Source organism: Talpa europaea (assembly GCF_964194135.1).
Source record: "Talpa europaea genome assembly, chromosome: 6".
In the NCBI taxonomy this organism is placed as follows: domain Eukaryota; kingdom Metazoa; phylum Chordata; class Mammalia; order Eulipotyphla; family Talpidae; genus Talpa; species Talpa europaea.
Genome location: NC_140072.1, coordinates 13058371 through 13074217, shown reverse-complemented (window position 1 = coordinate 13074217; position 15847 = coordinate 13058371).

Genomic DNA, 15847 nt, shown 5'->3' with positions numbered 1-15847 from the left:
CCTTCAAGTTCAGTGTCATTGGGCTGTGCTGCCACCTCCTCATCTCCCTGCCCCTGCCTGGAGAAGTTATAAGGCCCAGCTGGGGGACACGGGTTATTTCTCACACTGGGGCAGCATTTGGGGTTGTGTTCCTGGCTACAGGGCCTCAAGCACAGGATCTACACCTGCCCTCCATCCAGCTGTCAGGATGTCTCCCAACAGCCTCCTCCCTCACTGTCCCTAAAACAGGAACACGCGCTCTGCGCCTTTTAAGAGTGTGAGGAAATAGAAGCACAGAGAAACACAGAGAAGTCAGAACTAAAAAACTCCTAGTGTCAGTCCCGTCCTCAAGCCTTTCTGAAGGGCCTATCAGCCGGGGACAGCCCTGGCAGAGGCCAAGCTCAGAGATGCTAAAACCCAGACCTGTAGAGAAAGCACAGGCCTGTTTTGGTCCTGGGGTAGACACCGTGTGCAGGGCAGGAAGGGACACTAACTGCCAGGGCGCAGGCCTGGTTATGACCAGTCTGGGGTCGTTGACCTGATATCCTTTTGGGTGGAAAACAGGTCTGCTGGGCTTCTGCTCTCGTATTCTGGAAAGGGCACGCTCAAGCCCCCTTTGTTCCTGTCCCTCCTCTAGTGCATGAGCCCCTCTGGGAAGCCCCCCCCCCCACCACAGAGGCCTCCAGAGCCACCAGGCAGGGCCCTATGTGGGGACCAGTCACATTCAAGGCCCCAGGGCATTTCCCCACTGGTGGGGGAGTCAGAAGGCCAAAAGTGAGGGGAGAGCAGTAGCCCCTTGTTAGCAGAGCTAACTTAGGCCCTGATTCTCCATCCAGTATATTCTTTCTTTCCAACCTCATCGGCCCCTCGGAGGTCAGGAGCCAGAAAGGCAGGGTAGTTAACAGCATGGGTTTTCTGGTCAAACCCTAGTACTGCCGCATCCCAGATGTGTGACTTGGAGCAGTAAGGACGTCTCTGCGCGTGTCCCAGGCTTACGGCACAGGGCTGTGGGGAGGCCCGAGGCTGCAAACACATAAGGCGGATCCAGGCCTGGTAGACACCCAGGAACATCGGCAGGCAGCTGCCCTCCCTGCCCACCTCCCCACACGTGAACAGAAAAGCAATCAAACTTCAAAGTCAATAAAGGGATGATAAAACAAACATTTAGGGAACGATCTCGGGTGCTTGCAAGGTAGTTCTCTTAGGCGCCCTCAGGGGAATGCTGCTGTCAGAGAAAGGTTGGCTCCTGTTCCAGAATTCTGTCCAGCCCATCACCTGTGACTGCCACGACTATGGCTCTCGAGGCTCAGCTGGGGGCTTTGGGCGCCGGGTAACCTGGGGTCAGGGTTGCTTCTGCCCTTCTCCTGCCACTCCCTTCCCCCGCTGTGCCCAATTCCAACTAGGCTCCTGGCTGGTCCTGCTTGCTGGCCCTGGCTCGGCCTGTGGGTGCAGTCCTGGGGGCTCTGAGGACAGTGGGCGCTCCTCTGTGATCCAGTGCACAGCCAGGGTGGGAGGCACTGCCCAGCTCTGCCTGCCTGGCAGGTGATGGTGGACCTCACAGCCGCTGACAGCCGCTCAGCATCACACCCCTGACCCAGCCTGCTAGCAGCCCTGATTCCCCTTTGCTCTGCTTGCTCGCTCCACTTCTGCCACTGAGCTGCCTCCCCTATTGGACTACCTGTTACTTACAGCGACTGGCTGTCTGAAAGGAGCAAAAAAATCTCAAACACTAACCACGTCATGTTTTCAACACATAGGTCGCTTCCTCCAAGTCCCCGCACTAAACCAGTCCAGCCTGCCAGACTCCCTGAGGTCCAGCGGGGGCCCCTCTAGTCCCTTCCTCTCCTCCACTGCTGCCCCAGCGGATCTTTAATAACAAAAAAAATCAAGTAAACTACCTACTCTGTGCTAGGCATCTGGGCCAAGCACTTTGCAAATATTTAATGTAACACTTGTAACAACCCACTAAGATATGCACTATTTATTTTACAGACAAATAAGCAGGACTAGAGAGGTTAGGCACCGCCCTCCCCTCCCAAGGTCACACATCATGTGTCTTGAGGCTCCCTTTACTGTCCCATCACTTACCCCAAAACACATCCTCAACAGTTTCTCAGGTTCATGCTCTGCTCTCCTTTGCCACAGTCGCTGCTCAGACTCTCCTTGACATCTGATACCCAGTCCTGCCCATGCGCCTGGCCAGATTCCTTGCTCCAGGTCACTCTACATGTGGTTTTGAGGCACACCTTTCCTCAACTTAGCCTGTTTCACAGCCAAGCAGTTACTGGCTTGCCACTGCATCAAATGCGAAACTTTTGACTTAGTATTCAACCAGGTGGTGGGCTGCTCCGTCTAGGATTCATGTCCTTAGCGGGCCCTCAGGGACTCTCCCCTGCACCTTCAGGAACAGTTTTGTCCAGCAGCCGGAGGCCACGTCTGAGTCCGGCTGTGAGAAGGGCAGGGGAGTCTGCAGCAGAGCAGACAGGGCTGGGGGAGGGCAAGGCGCCAGGCCTGGAGAGCCTCACAGCTGCAGGACAGAGGACATTCAAGTGACTAGGACCAGAGAGAAGCCAGACATGGTGAGGGGACAGGAGTCTGAGCCTTGGACCTCAAGGCCTTGAGATCATCATACTGAGTGGGGGGTGGGAAGGTGGGCAGATCCTCACACCTGTTCAATTCCCCTTGGAAGCCCTCCATTAATAATGTCCCCCAGGAGCCTTCCTGGTGGCGCAAGGAGTTAAGCACCACACTATGAAGCAATCCGCGGCCTCTGCAGCACAAGTTCGATCCCTGGCTGGCCAGAGAGAAACCCACATGGTGCAGCAGACCTCTCCTACCTGGCCTGCTGCTCCCCTCAGTGTATTTCAGTCAATCTGCCTTTTCTGTTCCCCACTCAATCTCTGGTGACTCCTGTCACCCCCTGCATCTCTGGCCTGTGCCCCGGTTCTTGCATGCATAAATAAATAAATCTTTGGAAAAAAATAATGCCCCCCCAAACTCTAGGCATTACCCTCCCCCAACTTCTGTATATCCTTTGCACCATAGGCTCTTAAACAATCTTCTATTACCACTGCTGGCTCAGACTAAGTTATCTCAATGACTCATATTTTCTTCTCCCCAGATAAACTGTAAATTCCCCAGGTCTCACTTTCGTCTGACCTTGCTATGGCATCTGAGCCCAGCAGGACTCGAAAGCAGGCAGGACGCCTTTGATCAGCGTGAGACCCAGGGAAGTGGCCTCCCCTCCTGGCCCTTGGTTTCCTTTTCAGAAACATCAACGCCATTATTCCCATTCACCAAGAAAAAAAGCCTTTTGGCTCAAAATAGTTCATATTTATTTTCTTAGCTTTACAATGCCTAGTAAAGGCGAGGGCTGTACTTGATCACCCATACCAAGCAAACTAATTCTTTTTAAACAATTTACAATAAAATTTAACTCAGGGTTAGTGGCACAGACACCCTTCCAAATGAATTGCAGGAAACAGAGGGACGTTGGGCCCAAGTGCCTTCCATGAGGGCCAGCTGCTGTTGTGTCCAGCTGCTGTTCACTGAACCCAGCAGCTGGCACAGGCCTTGCTGGTACAAAGGGAGAGGAAGGTCCTGGGCTCTGGGGCCCTGGGAGTGGGCGGGTTATCCAGGTGGCAGCTGTGGGAGGGGCCCAAGGCCGGGAGCAATCCCATATGGCACCTGATTCTGCAGCCCACTGAGAGGGGAGACCCGCCCACCCGCTGAGCAGGAATCAGGAGCCAATCAGGACCCTGTGGAGCCCCCTGGGCTTAAAATCAGGATGTTTGCTTCGTGAGGGACATGGGGCCTGTTATTCACTATTGGCACAGGAGCCGTATGTTGTCAGGGGCTTTGACTAGCGCTGCTTCCTCAGCATCACAGATGGTAACATGGTAGGACCAGGCAGTCCTGCCAGCCGCTGGATGCAGACTTCCCCTTGGGGATGCAGGGACTGTTGGTGGCTTCATGGATGTGTCCGGGATGATGAACGACATGACCAGAGTATGGAACACGTGACAGCTGGAGGCAATTTGCAGACCTTTTCCTTCTGCAAGGCCATCTCCTACTCTAAAATGGGAGCTGGAGCTCAGCACCAGGTGGATCTGGGAGACGTGGATTAGAGCAGGTGTCCTGGGCATCACACCTGAGGTCTGCTCACATCCCCCAGCACTCCTGAGCCACTGCCCTGGGAGCCAGGGTTGCTGAGTGGGCATAGTTGCAGCATTGGGTGATAAGTGACAGAGGGAGACATCCAGAACCCGGCAGAAGAGCCCCTCCCTCTGGGGATTTTGCCCAGAGACTTTAGGTACAAAGTTTCAGGGGTCTCCCCACCTGGACATGCAGGGACCTGAGTTTTGGGCTGTGACTAGTGAGGACTCTGGGCCCTCAGCCCCTCATGTACAGGCTGAAAGGCTGAGAAATCATCCCCTGAAATAACCTTCCTGCTACAAGACCCAAACCAATTGAATATTAAATTAAGAGGCAAGCCAGCCCCACCGCTCCCTAGGGGCTTCAGTGAGCCCACCTCACTGCCTCCTTGACCTTGTTTTCCTTCTAAAACCCCTGACCACAATGACGCCACTTCTGTGTCTGTTCCATCTTTGCACCTCCTCACCTTCCTCATTTACCCCACTCCATGCATTGATAGGCATTTGGGGTGAGCTCTGGGTTTAGGGGTCTCCTCCTTCCCTCAGCTACCCTTTGCCCTTTCCTCAGATCCCGAGTCCTGGGATGTGCTGGAGGGAGAGATCTGGTTCCCACTTTCTTTTGCCCCAAACATCACAAAAATTTCCCCTCCACGCTTTTTTTTTTAAAAAAAGATTGATTTATTTATACAAGAACTAGGGTACAGGCCAGATGTGCGGGAGGGTGAGATGATTCATCAGAGACAGAGCGGGGAGCAGAACAGGCAGACTGATGAAATACACTGCTGAGGGGAGCAGCGGGTGAGACAGGGGAGATCTGCGCGCCATGTGGGACCCTCGCCGGCCGGCCCGGATTGAACGGGAACTGCAGAGGCTGCGGACAGCTACACAGTGTGGGGCTCAGCCGCCTGTGCCACCAGGGGAGGCCCTCCCCCTCCACTCTTATCTGCCGTTATTTTTTTTTTTATTATTTGTACAGCTTGTAACTAGGTGTTTATGGAGTAAAGAAGGAGGGGAAAAGTAAATAAATTCTGCTATCAAGGAACTCACTCTCAAGTTGGGGACATGAGGCCTACACACACCTTTGAAATTGATGATGTATCACGAGACTGAAGAGTTCCTGAAACTGAAGACATTTTCTAAGGAGTCTGATGAGTCCAGGAAGACTTCCTGGAAGAGGACAGACCTGACTGCATCTCTAGGGGTGATGAGAGCTGGTAAGTGCAGGTGAATCCATGACAGGAAAAATCAGCAACATTTCAAAGGAGAAAAATTTAAGAAAACCAAAAGTTCCCTTTTCTCTTGGTGCTCTTTTCCCTTCTGATTTTAAAAGAAATTCATGTTCATGTGAATACATTTGTCAGCAAGGAAAAAATATAGGGAAAAAATGAATGTAGATATAACTTATACTATACGTGATTATTAAAATTTTAGTGTATTCTAGTGGTCTGTTTATGCACATTTTAAAAAATATATGCATAAAATTGGTGCTATCCAGTATAGTGTTAAAATCTATTTTTCTCTTATATTATGAGCATCTACCTTCCTTGTTCAAAACACCACTTTAAAGGCAACTTACTACTCTGTATTTTGATCAGACCTGGATTTATTTAATCATTTCCCACTGTTGTTTCCAATTTTTCATTATTCTGAATGATGTGGCAATTTGCCTTTGGTAATTGAAGCCAAGAACGGTTCAGAGAGCACCTGGTTTGGTTTTCTCGGTGATAAGAAATCAAATGGCGCCTGGTGGTTGCAGAACTTGAAGCCCAGGAGCGAGGAGGCATCTGCGGGGGCAGGACCTGTCTCACTGTCCAGGGAAGACTTGAGATTGAAGAGCCCAACAGGAAGTGCTGATGGAAACCAGCATGGGGAAGGAGGCAGGTCTGCGTTTTCCAGACATATTTTATTGGAAGTGCAATTAAGCAGTGGCTGAATTCTCTCTGGGAGATGTTTTGAGCCAGACCTGTCTGAATTTACAGGCCAGAAGCTGTCAGTAGTCTGACCTTCCAGATCTCCTTGTGCTTCCCACATGCTCACTGCTTTCAGCCAATATTGCTTAATCTGATTGCCACCTTAATTGAAGATGGGTATTTAAAGAGAAAAATGTGTCCAACTGATTTGATGTCAGAGCTTCAATTCTTCATTAACTATAAGCTTCCCTGGGCTTTGGCATCACACTTTAAGAAAATAATATATAAAAATAAACAATGTTTTCCAATTTCTTAGTTCCTGGAAGCGCCTATAGCAGGAAAGAATTTATCCCAACATCATCGAGGAACCGGCCTGGCTTCCCACCCCAGGTTCAGCTCTCACAAGCTGTGCAAATGTAGGCGAAGTGCTCAAGCTCTCTGTGACTCAGGCTACTCATCACGGGACCTACCTCGGAGGGTCTTGGTGAAAGCTAGGTAATTTAACCCCTGTGAATTTCTTAGACTGTTCCTAGCATGTACTAAACCTTCAAAAATTATTAGCTATTATCATCATCAGTATTATCACAATTGTCACTAAAATCTCTCCCAATTTAGGAAGCTAGAAAGGAGAAAATGGCATTTTTATTTTATTAAAATATTTATTTATTTATGCATACAAGTGCTGGGGTACAGGCCAGAGATGTGGGGGTGGGGTGAGAGGATTCACCAGAAAGAGTGGGGAGCAAAACATGCAGATTAACTGAAATACACTGCTGAGGGGAGCAGCAGGCGAGTCAGGAGAGGTCTACTGCACCATGTGGGTCACCTTGCTGGCCGGGGATCGAACTTGTGCTGCAGTGGCTGTGGATAGCTTCATAGTGCTATGACTTAACCTCTTGCGCCACCAAGAAGGCCCGAAAACAGCATTTTAGAACAAGAATGGCCCTTAAAATCTTTCAGTTTATTTTATACTTGGAGTGCGAAGCATAAACAGCTGTTGAGAAATCTGAACCCAAAGCATGTAGAAGACACACATCTCAGATGCCAAGGGACAAAGTTTCCAGGGGACACACTGGTGAGGGGGTGTCATCAAGAACACCAGCAGCAGCTGCAGGGTTCGAGCTTGTCTGTGCCAGGAGTTTCACCTGCACGCCTTCGGGTAATCTTTACAAAATGTCTATGAACTTGAGACTCGTATCCTCATTTCATAGGCACCACCAAAAGTAGGCTTTTATCCAATATGTTGACTTGTAGAAATTAAAGAGCTTAGGTCTCTGCCCTTAAATACCTTATGCTATTGGTCGGTAAAAAATAGAAACGAATATTCAACAGGAACATGGAACATATAATCAGGACCAGACTAATTAAATGTTACACATGCACAGAGCAAGACTGCTGAGGTAACTAGAAATGGGACGGGGAAGTGTAGAGAAGACTAATGTGAACATTATTTAAAAGAGAAGAATTCCACTGAATTGTGAGGAAGGCCTTAGCATATTGCAAGAGCGTGGAAAGAAAACACTGACATTCCTGAGTATCACTTATATTGAGAGGCTAACTTAAGTACTCACATTTAAAAAAAAAATCCATGAGGTTACTACTGTCACTTTTTAGATGACAAAACCAAAGCACAGAGAGGTTACTTAATTTGCCCAAGATCACACAGGGAACAAAAAGCAGAGGCAGGAATAGAGCTAGGGAGACCCTCTGACTTCAAAGCAATGTGGTGTATAAATATTTGAAGTGTGAGTAAATAAGTTAGGCAGAAGAAAATGAGATCAAGTCAAAAAAAAGATAATTCCTAAGATGGAATATAAAAAGTTTTGTTTAATTGCTCATGAACTCTGACCCAGCTAGTAGATTGCACCAATGCCGACTTTCTGATATTGATACTGAGCTGCGGTGATGAAGATGTTAACACTGGGGAAGGTCAAGGGCACCTTGACCTCCTTGTCCATTTCTTTGCAACTACCTATGAATCTGTATTTTAAAATAAGTAGTTGGTATATAACCGGGGAGATGACACTTCTTTTGAACGACGGTGGTAACTATCAGAGGGCACTGTCATCTCTCGGGGAGGGGAGGCTTGAGAGGGAAGGAGGGAAGAGCCAGGGTCAAGTCAGAGCCCCTCACTCCCCCCTGGAGCAACCAGTCAGCCCCACACAGCCTCCCTTCTGCCAGGAGGGAGAAAGCTGGTTCACCCACACAGGTACTGAGCGGCCAGCACGGGTCCCCACTGTGCTCGGGCCTGTCTGGGAATAAGAGGTGTTAACAACACAAGGGCTGGCTTTCAGAGCTCTTAAAGTCTAGGTGACAAGAAAAGGTGAGATCAACAAACAAAATGTAAGCCAGCCTGCTGGTTCCATGTGTCTTAGTGGCTCACAGGAGACAGCGTGCTCCTTAGGCTGGGTTGGTTAAGAAGATCTCTCTGGATAGGCAAAGCCTGGAAGGACATGAGCCTGGTGGGCTTCCAGATAAGGAGGAAGAGCAGTCCAGGCAAGAGAGACAATTAAGAAAAGCAGTAGGACGCAGGAGTGCCTTAGGAGCCAAGCTTGCCTGAAAACTCCCTGCAGACACCAGGCACCCAGCCGTCAGGGCAGAATGGGTATTCCAAAAAACTGCTGAATAGTTCAATGAACATTCACACCAACAATTTTCAAAGAGTGATCCTCAATATTGTCACTCCAGAAAGGAATTATACCACAACGTAGACACTTTTTTATATTTTATAGGAAGAACATGCTTTGGAATGAAGCAGAACTGAAACTATGAAAGTGACCCTGGCTCAGACCATACAATGAATCTTTATTTCACTCTTTTGCTCAACACCCAATATTCAAATGCTAGCAAATCGATGAGCCTGTACCCCCCAGTCATCTTGTATTTGTGCCCCAAGATGATGAGTAGAATGATCGTGGTTTTGGGAACTCTAATTTAAAAACCAGGTACCGAGCATTCTGGATTCTCAAGTCTGATCAAACTCAACCCGCAGATGAATGTTGTCTGTGTCTGTCATCTTCAAATTGTTATTAATGTCTCTGTATTTTCAGAGCTCATCACGGCTTGTCTGATAAGATCTAGGTTTCAGCTTCTCGGCGTGGGGAGAGCAGAACATGACTGTCAGCTTCCCACCAAAAAATAATAATAGCATCTCCTGATGGGAACTCAGACACGGGCCAGCCCAGCACAGCACAGCGGTCGGGGCCTGCGCAGCCTCCAGGAGAACGGAGGGGGGCGGGGTCATTCCTCCTGCCCTGGGCCCAGAAACCCCAGGCTCGGTCTCCACCCGGGCTCACATGCTCCGGGAAGGAGGTAAGAATGGAGAGGCGGCTTGGCATGGAACAACCTCCATGCCCACCAAGAGGGGACTGGCTAAAGCAGCCAGGGTACGTCCATGGTGATGGGGGTGGGGTCACACTGGAGGGTGGGCATACTCAGTCTCCAGCCCAGAGTCCCACAGTGAAGTGGGAAGGAAGTGAAAAAGGAAGCAAGAAAGAAAGTGGAGGTGGTGTCTCACCTGCCCCAGGCAAGCAACCCACTGGGACAAGCAGAGGCCCAGAGACAGGCATGGTAAGTGCACTCCCCCGCCCGAACATGTGAGTCCTCAGGAGCCGATGGGAAGGGTGAGTGGAGGGACCCATTAGGACCTCAGAGCAGAGGTGACTTGTAATCACAGAGGGAGGCAAGGAAGGACCGAGAGGGCATCTCTTTCTTGGGGAGAGGTGAGTTTCAGGAAGTAAAGCGATCAGGAGAGGAAAAAAACTGAGAAGGTGAAGGCCTAGGGGAGGCAATCAGGCCTCCACTGTGGCCTCAAAGTGAGCAGGAGAGAGTAACCTCAGCTCTGCCACTGCTGGTTTAAGCAGCATCATAAAAGGCTGTGGGTCATTTGTTCAACACCAGTGGTGACATGCGTGGTCTGCTCTGCCCGGGGTGGGCCGGATGTTCTGGGGGGCTCAAGGTGCAGAGCTGAGGAACTGTGGGCTGCTTTCATTGCCAGAAGCAGTGCAGGCCCCGGCCTGCACTTCTGAGGGGTCCTGTCACCTGCTTCTAGTGTGGCCTTAGGTTTTGTACATCTTGTATTTTGCAGCTTTGATGACAGAATTTCCTTTAACAGAGCATTGTTGGTGCCCTGTTCTATAAATTATTGGTACTAGCTTTATAAACATTTCTTATCAGTGTAAGTAGTGTATTGGTTACATTTGTGGAAGGAAGTGCTTTGCAGACCTTTTAAGCCTAGGAAATCCTAATAAATGGGAGTGAAGAGGGTGGGGGTATGTGTGAATGCGAATGCTTATGTATCAGCTTTCCTAAGGGGTTCTGAGCTCACCTGTAGGCCTTCATCCACCTGAAATTTATCCACCTAAATACTTACAGCTTGGCCCATTGAGGCATTCTGTTTCGTTTTGATTTTTTTGTAAGTACATGTGAACTATAGGGGATAAGAAGACTTCTGATAAATAACGCCCTTCTCCCCACCCCCAAGCTAAGCCCAATTTTTAAAAAAGATTCATTTATTTATGCAAAGCCCAATTTTATCTACACCATCCCAACGGGCTCCCAGCACAGAGCACAGAAACTATCATGGGAAAACAATGCGGTTTTAGAAATGTCACTGGCAATTTGGCTGAAGTTCAGAGGTAGGAACTAGAAATCAGGATGTAGAATTTACAACACATCGATGCTTTCCCATAATTATGTCCAGTTTCCTACTGTAGTCATCAGGCGATCTATAAAAAGCAGGGTTACTCACCTCCAGCTTTCCAAATGAACACACAATATCAAATATAGTAACTAGAGGAAGCTTCCGTGTTATGGAGCCAAATTGATGCAGAACAAGTGTAAGTGCTTTAAATACACACACCAACAGATTTAAGATACAGTCTCTTCAAGGCTGAGAATCCAAGATCAATCATTCAAAGTCCAAATATATAATCAGAGAGTCTGTCACAGCATGAGCGGCGGTGCCGGAGCACAGAACAGGCAGGGTGCCCAGCGCTGCTACAACATAAAGCCAGGACCCGGTGGTCTAGGTGCCAGAGGGAGATTTCAGAAGCAACACTTTTGAAATGCAAAACAGAATGAGGAGCAAGCACCAGAATTCTGCAATCATGCAAAATAAGCGCTGGGTTGAGCCACACTGAAAATGCCAAGTAAGCAGCAGGCCGAGCACCGCCAAGACCCATTTTTAATGAAGCAGCTCTAGTGCGCATGGGCGCTGTGGCTGTACCTGCACAGGGAAGAAAGGCACTCGAACAGATTCTGCCCTCTGCAAGAACAGAGAGCAGACAGCTGGGAAAGCCGCTGAGCTGAGTGGGTCTCTGAAAGCAGAAAACCAGCTGGAGAGGGATAGTTCCTGAAACAGCTCTAAATGAGGAGTGCAGAGCTTTCCTCCAAGCAGATCCTCAGATCCAGAAGAGAGTGGCCTATGACAGCTCTGTTGTCATTCAAAGGGGCCCTGATGACAGAAAATAGGCATTACGGCCTCTCTCATCAATCGGCTAACATTAAGTTCTCACCATGCATCAAGAGTGTGAATAGGCTTGGAGGCTTTATTTTTTTTTTTAAGAATTTTTTTAAAAGATTTATTATTTATTTATTTTATACAAGAACCGGGGTACAGGCCAGATGTGTGGGAGGGTGAGAGGATTCACCAGAGACAGAGCAGGAAACAGAACAGGCAAACTGACGAAATATATTGCTGAGGGGAGTAGCGGGCACAACAGGAGAGGTCTGCGGCACCACGTGGGACCCTCTCCAGCCAGCTGGGATCGAACCGGTGCTGCAGAGGCTGCTGACAGCTTCACAGCCAGTGCTCAACTGCCTGCGCCACCAGGGGAGGCCCTTGGAGGCTTTATTTTATTTAATCCTCCCAACAACACTGAGGCAGGACCGACTGGCCCCATTTTACAGATGAGGATAAGGAGTGCAATTAAGTAACTTATCCAAAGTCACACAGCTGTTACAAGGGGTAGCTGGGGTTCAAACCCAGGCCAGGCCAACTCCCAGATTTTCATATTTAAACCCAGCCTGCAAAGGAGACACTGAGATTTATTCATTTCATTGGGTCTGTAGAAAAAAAGAATCTGCGTTTTGCCAGCAAAATACAGGTCCTTGTGCAAGATGCCACAAGTCAGCACGTTATTAAGAAACGGTGAATAATAAGGCCATTAAAGTCTACTTGGTATTAGATTGACACCGCTGTGGGCTGTGAGGTCGCAGAAGCCCCACGAAGGAAATGGAAAAATCAATCCCGCACACAGGCAGGCGGCCCAGCCATCAGCAGTGCCCTCGCTGGTGCTGAGATGGGGCTGCGGGCCTGGTAATGCTGGGCTTTGTTTTGTTATTTCAAGTCCTAGGAGAGCCAGCATGTCAATGGCAGCGCTCAAAAGGTCTCACACCAGATGGCCTTGTTTATGGGTCCTCTGTCCACTGCCCTGCCAGCATCATCAGCCTCCAAGCTGCCAAGGACGGGGGTGGGGGGGCCTCCTGGTCAGCTTCTGCTGCTCCCTGCTCAGCACATAAGTTGTGTAGCAGCTTGTGCCCCTGACCAGGAACTTTCTTTTTTTTTTTTTTTTTTTTTTTTTTTTTTTTTTTTTTTTTTAAATAAATTTTATTGTTATATTCCCCATACAATTGCAGCCCCCCCATTCTGACCCCAATCCCTCCCCTCCCGCCCCCCTAAAAGTGTCTCTGGTTCATAGTTTTTTGTTGATTTTGATTTTCACTATCTTATAGTTATTCATTTTCCTGACCAGGAACTTTCAATAGGTGCTTTTAATCGGGTGCTGGGGAGAGTCCTGGTGCCGGCTGGCACAGGTCCTCTGCTGTCTTCCAGCACACCCACTGGAAAGGATGTGAAACAGACCCGCAATTGTTTGCACACATGTTTTCTTCTCTTCCGGTTTCCTATTGTCTTTTTGCAAGAGAATCAACATGCAATAGCAGCACCAATCTTAAGGGTTCTGTGCCTTGAGTTTTGACAACTGTTTATACACTGGGGAATCACCATTGAAACAGGACACAGGATGATTCTGAGCTCCTCAAAAAGCTCCCCTTGCTTTTTGAGCTCCTCAAAAATCACCCACCACGGGATGATTTCTAATTCTGACATCATCGCTTTGTTTTTCCATGTCTTCTTGCAATAATCATTTCTAAAACATAATTAGAAGATTCTAGGTAATGATCCACAGACCTTCGATGATGAAAAACACTTTTAATTATATTTAAGTGCTGCCATTAAAATGCATGCTCTATACAAACTGAAAAATATAAAATATTCTTTAAGAGAACACTTAAACCTCATCTGTGACCCCGGCACCCGGAAATCATCACAGTTCGTGTTCTAGTGGGTTTCTGTCAGGGCTAGTCCACACGCACAGCCTACAACAGGCCAGCTCCCCGGCATGACATCAGGGTTCTTTTTTTAAATAAAGTCTGTCGCTGCTCAGTTCAGAAGAGGCCACTCGAGTGCCCACCGAGAGACACCTCAATCAAAACTCAGCCTGCTGCTCAAGGTGCCAGCCCTCTGTGGCTCAGCTGGGATCAACATCTGAATGGCTATTTCCTTCTGTGGAAGCTGTCTGGCTGCCTTCTCCAGCTGGGGGTCACATGGGCCTCTTAGTGCTCTGCTCAGAAGAACAGTCAGTTCCCTGAGCGGCCCTCCCCCGCCCCAGTCAGTAATGCCTTTGTCATGAACTCTGACCACCCTGAGGGTGCCCTCCAACCTGGGCCATCACCCCTCCAGCTACTTCCACAGACAGCAGTATCAAACAGACATGCCCTTGGTCTTATTTATAGAAATCTTCTTTCTTTTTAAAAAAAAAAATGGCACTTGGGCCTCCCCGGTGGCGCAGCGGTTGAGCGCTGGGTTGCGAAGCTGCCCGCGGCTTCTGCAGCGCCGGTTCGATCCCCGGCTGCTCCCCGGCCACCGGAGGAGGGTCCCACAAGGCGCGCAGACCTCTCCTGCCGCCCGCTGCTCCCCTCAGCAGTGTACTTCGATCCTTCTGCCTGCTCTGCTCCCCGCTCTGGCTCTGGTGAATTCTCTCACCCTCCCGTGCTTCTGACTGTACCCAGTGCATGTGTAAACAGAACAAACAAACAAATAAATAAATAAATAAACATGCCTCTATTTAAAAAAAAAAAAAAATGGCACTTGAATGACATTCCTATTTAAAGAATTAGAGTTTTCTAGAGATCCAAAGAATAGGATGATGATGTCAGTTTCTGGGTCTCCTTTTATCCACACCCTGAACCAACAACAGCATAAATCAGGGCATAGGTCTGACTTATGTCACAAGCCTATTTATGCAATAGGTGAAGAGTCAGCTCTGACAATGGTATCGTGTGTGTGTGTGTGTGTTTGTGTGTGTGTGTGAAAGTTTTGTAAAGTTTTGTGGTAAAATATACATAACATAAAATTCACCATTTTCACCACTTTTAGGAGTACATTGCAGTGCCATTAAGTCCTTTCACACTATTGTGCAACATCACTGTCATCCATCTCCAGAACTCTTTATCTTGCACAACTGACTTTGCATCCTTTAAACAACTCCCAACTGCTTCTCCTAAGTCCTGGTGAGCTCTATTCCATTTTCTATCTCGATGAATTTGACTACTTCACGTAAGTGAAATCACACACTATTTGTGCTTTTGTGACTAAATTATTTTACTTAGCATAATGTCCTCCAGGTTCATTCATGCTTGTGCCAGAATTTCCTTCCTTTTTTATGGCTGAGTAATCTTCCACTACATTTTGCTTGTTCATTCACCTGTTTTTGGACACTTTGGGTTGCTTCCACCTTGGACTATTTTAAATACCATTGCCATGAACATGGGTGTACAAATATCCTCTTGAGGCCCTGTTTTGGTTCTTTTGGCATATACCAGAAACGGAGTGACTCGATCCCTGTCTTCCACAGCAGTGGCATAATTTTGAATTCCCATCAGCAGGGCACAAGGGTTCTGAGCTCCCTACAAACTCGCCAATACTTATTTTCTAATAACGGTCACCCTAATACATAGGAAGTGGTATCACACTATGGTTTTGATTTGTGTTTCCCTAAAAATGAGTGATGTTGACTACCTTCTTATGTGCTTATTGGTCATTTATACATCTTTGAAGACATCTCTATTCAAGTGCTTGCCTATTTTTTAAGTTTTTTGTTGTTACTGTTGAGTTGTAGGTATTCTTATAGATTCTGCATAGTCATCCCTTTTTGGATATATAATTTGCAAATGCTTTCTCCCATCCCATGGGCTGCCTTTTCACTATGTTGACAGTCTCCCTTGGTGCACCAACGTTTTTAATTTCAATGCAAAATAGGTAACTGGTAAAACTGTAAAAGCTGATGAATAGTGGTATTTTAAATGAAAGTCCATTTGGAATAGAAGAGATAGTATTAGAATAAAACAGATGTGATTTTTCTTAGCCATGCCACGTAATGAGCTGCATGACCTTGGACAAGGCATTTATCCCTTTTTAACTTTGTTTTTCCATATCTGAAAATGGGACAGGGGAAAGACGTACCTACCACACAGGAATTCTGTGAAATTTGAATGTACATACAGCAAGAATCACAGTGCCCAGCGCTTGGGAGGCACAGGGCTCTAATCCACGCCGACCCCAACACTCTAGTCAGTGTGCACATTTTCACTGCCAGGGCCCCAGGACAAGGGTGTGAATTGACAGAAAACTATCCCTATCTTAGCAATGAGGAAATGGAGACAAAGCCAGTTTACATAAAGCACCTGAGCTCACAGTGTCAAAACTGCCACCCAGATCTTCTGCTGAGTGATTTACCTCCT